The sequence below is a fragment of the Sinocyclocheilus anshuiensis genome, unplaced genomic scaffold (genome assembly GCF_001515605.1).
Source record: "Sinocyclocheilus anshuiensis isolate Anshui unplaced genomic scaffold, SAMN03320099.WGS_v1.1 scaffold1045, whole genome shotgun sequence".
Classification (NCBI taxonomy): domain Eukaryota; kingdom Metazoa; phylum Chordata; class Actinopteri; order Cypriniformes; family Cyprinidae; genus Sinocyclocheilus; species Sinocyclocheilus anshuiensis.
The window spans coordinates 678,792-685,837 of record NW_015555799.1 but is presented as its reverse complement, the minus strand read 5'-3'; the positions used below and the strand labels follow the sequence as shown (position 1 = coordinate 685,837).

The 7,046-nt window shown below is 45.7% G+C and overlaps 1 protein-coding gene across 3 annotated transcripts in view; it reads right to left on the bottom strand.

The window, feature by feature from the left end:
• LOC107674927 (adenylate kinase isoenzyme 1-like) overlaps positions 1-7,046 on the bottom strand; it is a 30,120-nt gene that overhangs the window by 6,383 nt on the left and 16,691 nt on the right. The gene's annotated exons all lie outside the window — the stretch shown is intronic.

Sequence of the window (7,046 nt, the reverse complement as noted above, 5' to 3'; positions counted from 1 at the left end):
ATTTGAGTTGAATTACTGAAATAAATGAACTTTTCCACGACATTCTAATTTATTGAGATGCACCTGTATATATATATATATATATATATATATTCACCAAACTTAGGTGTGATGTATTTCGCGTGTGTGTGTGTGTGTGTGTGTGTGTGTGTTTATTGCAAAATATAATACAATAAACAGGTTTTTTTGTAACTGCATGCACTGAACACCGTGTTCTCCATTTTTTTGATGTAGTGTCTAATGAATGATCTGTAGTGTGTATATTATTGACTAATGTGTGTATGATTTGAAAGCTTTGTTTGATTTTGAGTGCAGGTGAAATGGTTTTAAAGCAATTGTTTGCACCTAACTCAGTTATAAGTGATGAAAAAGAAGTGATGAGAAAATAAGTGATGGTTTCAAGAAATGTGTTTTAGCAATTCAGAAAAAACTGTAACAGATCAGAAAGTTCACAATAATTTCTGATGTGGTTGATATGAGCAGATTCTGAATTAATGCTGAAATGCAGACTCAGAAGGAGAAACGTTGCTCAAAGCATTAGTGTTTCCCAACAGAGTCCTGTAACACTGTCACACACTGACCAGCAACACTTTATACATTTACACTCCTCTCTCTCTCTCTCTACAGACACACACACACACACGTTGGGTTTTCATGTTTTATGAGGACTCTCCATAGGTGTAATGGTTTTTATACTGTACAAACTGTTTTTTCTATCCCCTTACCCCCACCCTATCCCTCACTTCATTCTGTACGATTTATAAACTTGTTTCCTCATGGGAACCAAAAATAATAAATGTCTCCACAAGGACAAGGATTTTGGATATTGCCATCTTTGTGGGGACATTTTGTCCCCATAACATAGGGTATGACTGAATCACACTCATCATTGTCTCTTTGTCTGTTACTGTATGTGAAGTCCAATATTTCTCAAATTCCTACTGTCTAAGCTGAACATTTACCAAGAGCCAATAAACTTTGCTCCAGATATGAATTTATGAATCTGAGTTTACTTTTTTCCCCTCTGAGGTCGACTTGTAAGTCCATTGTCTTTTGTGCTTAAAACATTGTCCATTGTCTTTTGCTCTTAAAACAGTCTTCATGATTTTTGTCCATTTTCCCCTTATCAATTATGATCCTTACAATTAAACAAGCTGTTTATGCTGAGGGTGCTTAAATCCATATAATGGACTTAATGGTGGCCAATGGGCTGAAGGTCCAAATTGCAGTTTCAATGCAGATTCAAAGGGCTCTACACGATCCCAGCCGATGAATAGGGGTTTTATCTAGTGAAACCATCGGTCATTTATATACTTTTTAATAACAAATGCTCATCTTGCACTAGCTCGACTTCACACATTACGTAGTAACGTCGGAAAGGTCACGCGTGACGTGTGCAGAAGTACCGTCCCGTGTTTACAAAGCGAATGTGCAAAGTCAAATGCCCTTTACAAAAAAAAAAAAGGTAAAACAACAATGTTGGATGATTTTGAAGTTGGAGGAGAAACTGAGATGGAGTTTTTCGCCCTTCCCTACCTTTTTAAACCAGAGTACACAGACGAAGAGCTGCGTGACCTTTCCAACATGATTACGTAAAACGTGAATTTGTGAACGCGCATCGCGGAGCTAGTGCAAGATGTGTATTTGTTATTTTTTTAGAAAATGACTGATCGTTTTGCTAGATAAGACCCTTATTCGTCAGCTGGGAGAGCCCTTTGATGCTGCATTGAAACTGCAATTTGGACCTTCAGCCCACTGGCCAACATTAAGTCCATTATGGAGAAAAATCCTGGAACGTTTTCCTCAAAAACCTTAATTTCTTTGCGACTGAAGACAGAAAGACATGAACATCTTGGATGACACGGGGGATAAGTAAATTATCAGGACATTTTTATTCTGGAAGTGAACTAATCTATTACGGTAATGTTACAGTAAACTGCCCTCTAGCGGTGAAAAATAAAACTACACATGTTTGGTGGGAGAACATTATTTTGGCTGTGCGTCGGCTCTGTTTCTCTGCACAGATGAATACGATGCGATGCACTGTTTACACAGATAAAGGACATATTCTCAGAACAGATGGACAAGTTACAGATTCTTTGTTTTTACAACCAGTGTTTTGCGGGACATTTGCCATTTTGTCTAATCGTGTCAATTTTCATGTTCGTAGCAACAATAAACTTTCATCTTTACACTGCCAGAGCTGCTTATCTCTGTGTACGGATCACGTGAAACACGTGAAATGCATGAGCGAATGCATGTTATACTGCATTCACGGCATGTCGTTTACTGTTGGTGTGTTCGACTTGAAGCGGCGCTGGGCAGATCGATCGGTGTATGACATCAAAGTACCGCTAGAGCGATTAGACAGCAGACGCCTCCTTATGTTCCCTTCCGAGGGAACTTCGAACTGCGTCCTCTAGGGGTCGCTATGGGGAACGCCTTCAGCGTGACTGGTGTCTGAAGCATACATCTAAAAACGACAATAACATTGGCCGGCGACAGCCTATGACATCATTACCCGGCGCGATCACAGTATGAAAGGGTGCCAGGATAACACGTCATCCTCTTCTTCGTCTTCATGATTGCTTTGTTTGAAGAGTGCATTCCGGTAAGAGAACGTATCTCTCATCTTTAAACCATGGCGAGCACTAGTAAGGCATTTAAGAAGTGTGTGAATCCGTGTCCTCGTTATTTGACACCTGATGATACACACGATTTTTGCGTCTTTTGTTTGGGTGAAGAGCACGCGCGATGTCCTCGAGAGGGCAATCTGCATGCATTGTGAGCGTTTTTCAATGAAAAAGCTGCACTCTCGTTGGAGCTCCACTCTCCACTCTCCACTCCATCAGCTCCCCGCGGTTCAGGACCCGCGGCTGCTGACGCACGGAGGAAAATGAGCTCATGGGGATCGCAGGTGGACCTGGCTGATGAGCTGAGTGAGTGTCTTTCCCTTTCGCGTTCGTCAGTTGTGGACGAGAGTGAACTGCTGGATGACGATGCTATTTCTCTTACATCATCTGATCTAGTGGCTAGTGCTCTGCTGGCTCCAAGCCAGGAAGAGCAGGAGATGTCGGATGAGGTTGAGACTGTATCCTCTCATTCCTCCTGCTCTGCATATGCTGAGTTGCTTGAGGTTATGGAACGCACCACGGCGAGGCTTGATTTGGCGTGGAAACGGGTTGAGAAAGTGGTGCATCGAGGCCGCCTCGATGAGTGTTATCTTTCTGATCATATCCCTCCAACTCAAGTGAGCCTTCCATTTCTTCCTGATCTCCACGTGGGGATCGAGAAGGCTTGGAAAACTCCGTTTTCATTTTGTATGCCGATACTGAGTGGATGTGTGAGAACGGTTATGAGAAGATGCCCCCTATTGAAGAGATGCTAGCCAGTTATCTCTCTGTGGGTGAGACATCTTCTCTTAAGGCTCCCTCCCTGCATTCCAAACCCCTTCGATATACATTTCGTTTGAATGGCAGGGCGTACGCAGCAACAGGTCAGGCTGCAGCTTCATTGCACACCATGGCGGTGCTTCAGGCTTATCAAGCTGACCTGTTGGAAAACCTGGATAAAGGCCAGGGCTTATCCCCTGATGAGATGGCTGAGTTGCGTCGCACCACAGATATCCGTGCCACTAAGCAGACCGCCACTGCCATTGGCAGACCTATGGCGGCTGTGTTGGTTATGGAGAGGCATCTGTGGGTGAACCTGGCGGATATCGGGATGAGAGAAAAGGGCTTTCTCCTTGATGCGCCAGTTTCCCCTTCTGAGCTTTTTTGGCACTTCCGTCGAGACGGTGGTCGAGAAGTTTACGGAGGCCAAGACTTCGGGTCTGGTTAAACGTGACCGAGACGGATCGAGATCATGAGACTGTGTTCAGCTGCATCAGTTGATGGTCTCTCATTGGGCCCTACTAGACTGCTCTACTAATCTAGCGTTGCCTTCTGGTTGAGCTGAGAAATGCTCCCCTCACTGCGAGGGTTAGCTATGAGCGTATTGCTCCCAGTTTGTGCTTTGAGGGCCGCGCTGCTCCCGAGAACTCCATATGAATGATACTGAGTTGTGCTGAGTAGGCCCGTCCTGTTGCCTCCTTGGTCAGTTGCCTCTATGCTGGGACCCTGTTGAAATGTGCGATCCCCTTTTCAGCTGGATCCCATTTCTGATGTACCAGTTGCGGTCAATCTGCTCCCCGGACATGGCTGTGCTCCCCTCACTGCGGGAGGGTCTTTTATGAGCTCGCCAGTCCTGGGCAGATTATGTGAGTCCTTCTCTCTACTTGAGAGATAGGTACTTTTCCCCTGGGCTATTGATCGCTTCGGTCGAGCTGGGTTCCTCTCCCTTAGCTAAGGGTCGAGCCCTCCGCTCTTTGAGCTCTGTGGCAGCGACATCGGTTAGTTTGGCCGCTTGCTGCCTCCCTGATTGGTTGCCCCTATTTGGTCGAGCCTAGCAGTGCTCCCCTCACCTCGGAGGGTTACCTTTGAGCATGCCACTCCCAATTGAGCGTCTGAGGCCTCCTCTCATGGAAAAGCAGGTCCTACGCTTTTGGAGCTCCAATAAGCAGCAGCCTCAGGTTGTTAGGCCTCTCTCTGCTTCCCTGTTAGGCTGCTCTCTTTGATGGTGAGTTTAGCAGTGCTCCCCTCACCTTAGAGGGTTACCTTTGAGCACGCCACTCCCAATTGAGCATCTGATGTCTCCTCTCATCGGGTCCTCCGCTCCTTGGAGCTAGATTGAGCAGCAGCATCAGGTTGTTAGGCCTCTCTCTACCTCCCTGTTAGGCTGCTCTCTTTGTTGATGAGTTTATCAGTGCTCCCCTCACCTTAGAGGGTTACCTTTGAGCATGCCGTTCCCAATTGAGGGTCTGAGGTCTCCTTTCATTGGGTCCTCTGCTCCTTGGAGCTCCATTGAGCAGCAGCCTCAGGTTGTTAGGCCTCTTTCTACCTCCCTGTTAGGCTTCTCTCTTTGTTGGTCGAGCTTAGCAGTGCTCCCCTCGCCTAGAGCACGCTGCTCCCAGTTTGAGCATCTGAGTCCCCTTCCTATTTTTGGAGTTGTAAGCACACCGCTCACTTCTGAGCATCTGATTCCCTCTCATTTGAGAGTCGAATCCTTCACTCTGTGGGCTTCGCTGGGTAGCACATCAGGACTCTGCCTTCCTCTTAGGCTGCTCCCTTGGAGAGCTCAGTAGTGCTCCCCTCACCCTGGAGGGTTATTTACGAGCACGCTGCTTCCCAGTCAGGCACTGGTGTCCCCCTCTCAGTCTGAGAGCCGGATGCTACGCCCCTTCTAATTATGCATGAGTAGATGCTCCGGAGTCTGTCCTGTGACTGCTATGGTTGAGTTGGCGATACTCCCCTCACATGGAGGGTTTTTCTATGAGATACGCCTTTTCAATCTACATGCGCTCTGAGCACGCGGCCTCCCACTGAATTAATAGTCACTCCTTGAGCATGCCACAGTCACGTAGGGTCCTAGGCCTGACTAAGTGAGAGTTTTTGATGCCCTTTACTAATGGTGTTTCTAAATCCATACTTTCCATACCCACTGTATATATATATATATATATATATATATATATATAGTATAACAAATATTTCTAATAATTTAGATAATTATATTTTAATAATTTTATGTATAAGACAATTTATATGGATGTAGTAAATGAACTTCAATGAAAACTGAGCTGAAGCAACAAGTCTGGTCATTAAATGACCATTTAAAATTATGAGTTTTATGAAACATTACAAATGCGTACCACACCTATTTCCCCCATTGTCTAATGTTTACTTTGTCAAGCCAACATAATAACTATGCTATGCAAGGCACATTAAAACACTACCAGAATTTACATTCATAAGGCACAATGTCTGACATATAGTTAAACACTGCTGAGTTTCTCAACTACACTTATTTACCATGCCATATGTTTTCACTGATCAGAAAGATATGCGATCAGGAAAAGACAGACTGAAATGCATTGCAATCCTATCACACAAAGAGCTTCAGGAAGTGGTTTCAGACACATTCCTGACAAAATGTAAATGCATCAGTTGGTTAAGGATACATGTGGTAAGGGTTACTCACTGTCAGCCTCATTTCCTTTCTCTGAGTTGGTTAGGCCCCGGTTTTCACCTTGGGCTCCACTCAACCTATGCTGCTATGGTTGAGTTGGCGATACTCCCCTCACATGGAGGGTTTTTCTATGAGATACGCCTTTTCAATCTACATGCGCTCTGAGCACGCGGCCTCCCACTGAATTAATAGTCACTCCTTGAGCATGCCACAGTCACGTAGGGTCCTAGGCCTGACTAAGTGAGAGTTTTTGATGCCCTTTACTAATGGTGTTTCTAAATCCATGCTATGGTAAGTGCACACGCTGAGCTTCTGTGTACTTTCTAAAATCCACATTGTGGTAAGTGTGCACGCTAGGCATTCTGTGCACTTTCTATAGTCCTGTATGGTAAGGGTTACTCACTGTCAGCCTCGTTTCCTTTCTCTGAGTTGGTTAGGCCCCGGTTTTCACCTTGGGCTCCACTCAACCTATGTATCCCTGTTGATACATTTATGAGCAGGGTGTTGCTACCAAAGATCTGTCGAGTCAGTTATTTGAGCAAGCTCATTCAAAGCCGGCAGTAGCCCCCTGGGTGACAGGCCAGGGTCTGGTTTTTAGACACCTGGCCGTATTCCCTTAAAGGAATCTCTTTCTTCTGATTCCAAGCCTTTGAGCTCTGCCCTAGCCTTGGGCTTCCCAGCCCAGCCCTTACCAGGTAAGTTGTTTAGAGTATGCAGCTCAGGCCCTTGGCCGGAGGGGATAATGTCACTGACAGCTGTCAAGGCGTCCTAGGGGCAACTCCCATGGCTATGGTAGAGTTGGTACTTAGTGCCCGCCATGGTTTCTGGCATGCACTCCCCTCAGCATGTCGGCGTGGGTATACCGTTCCCCATAGCGACCCCTAGAGGACGCAGTTCGAAGTTTCCTCGGAAGGGAACGTCTCAGGTTACGCATGTAACCATGGTTCCCTGAGAAGGGAACGAGACACTGCGTCCTCTAG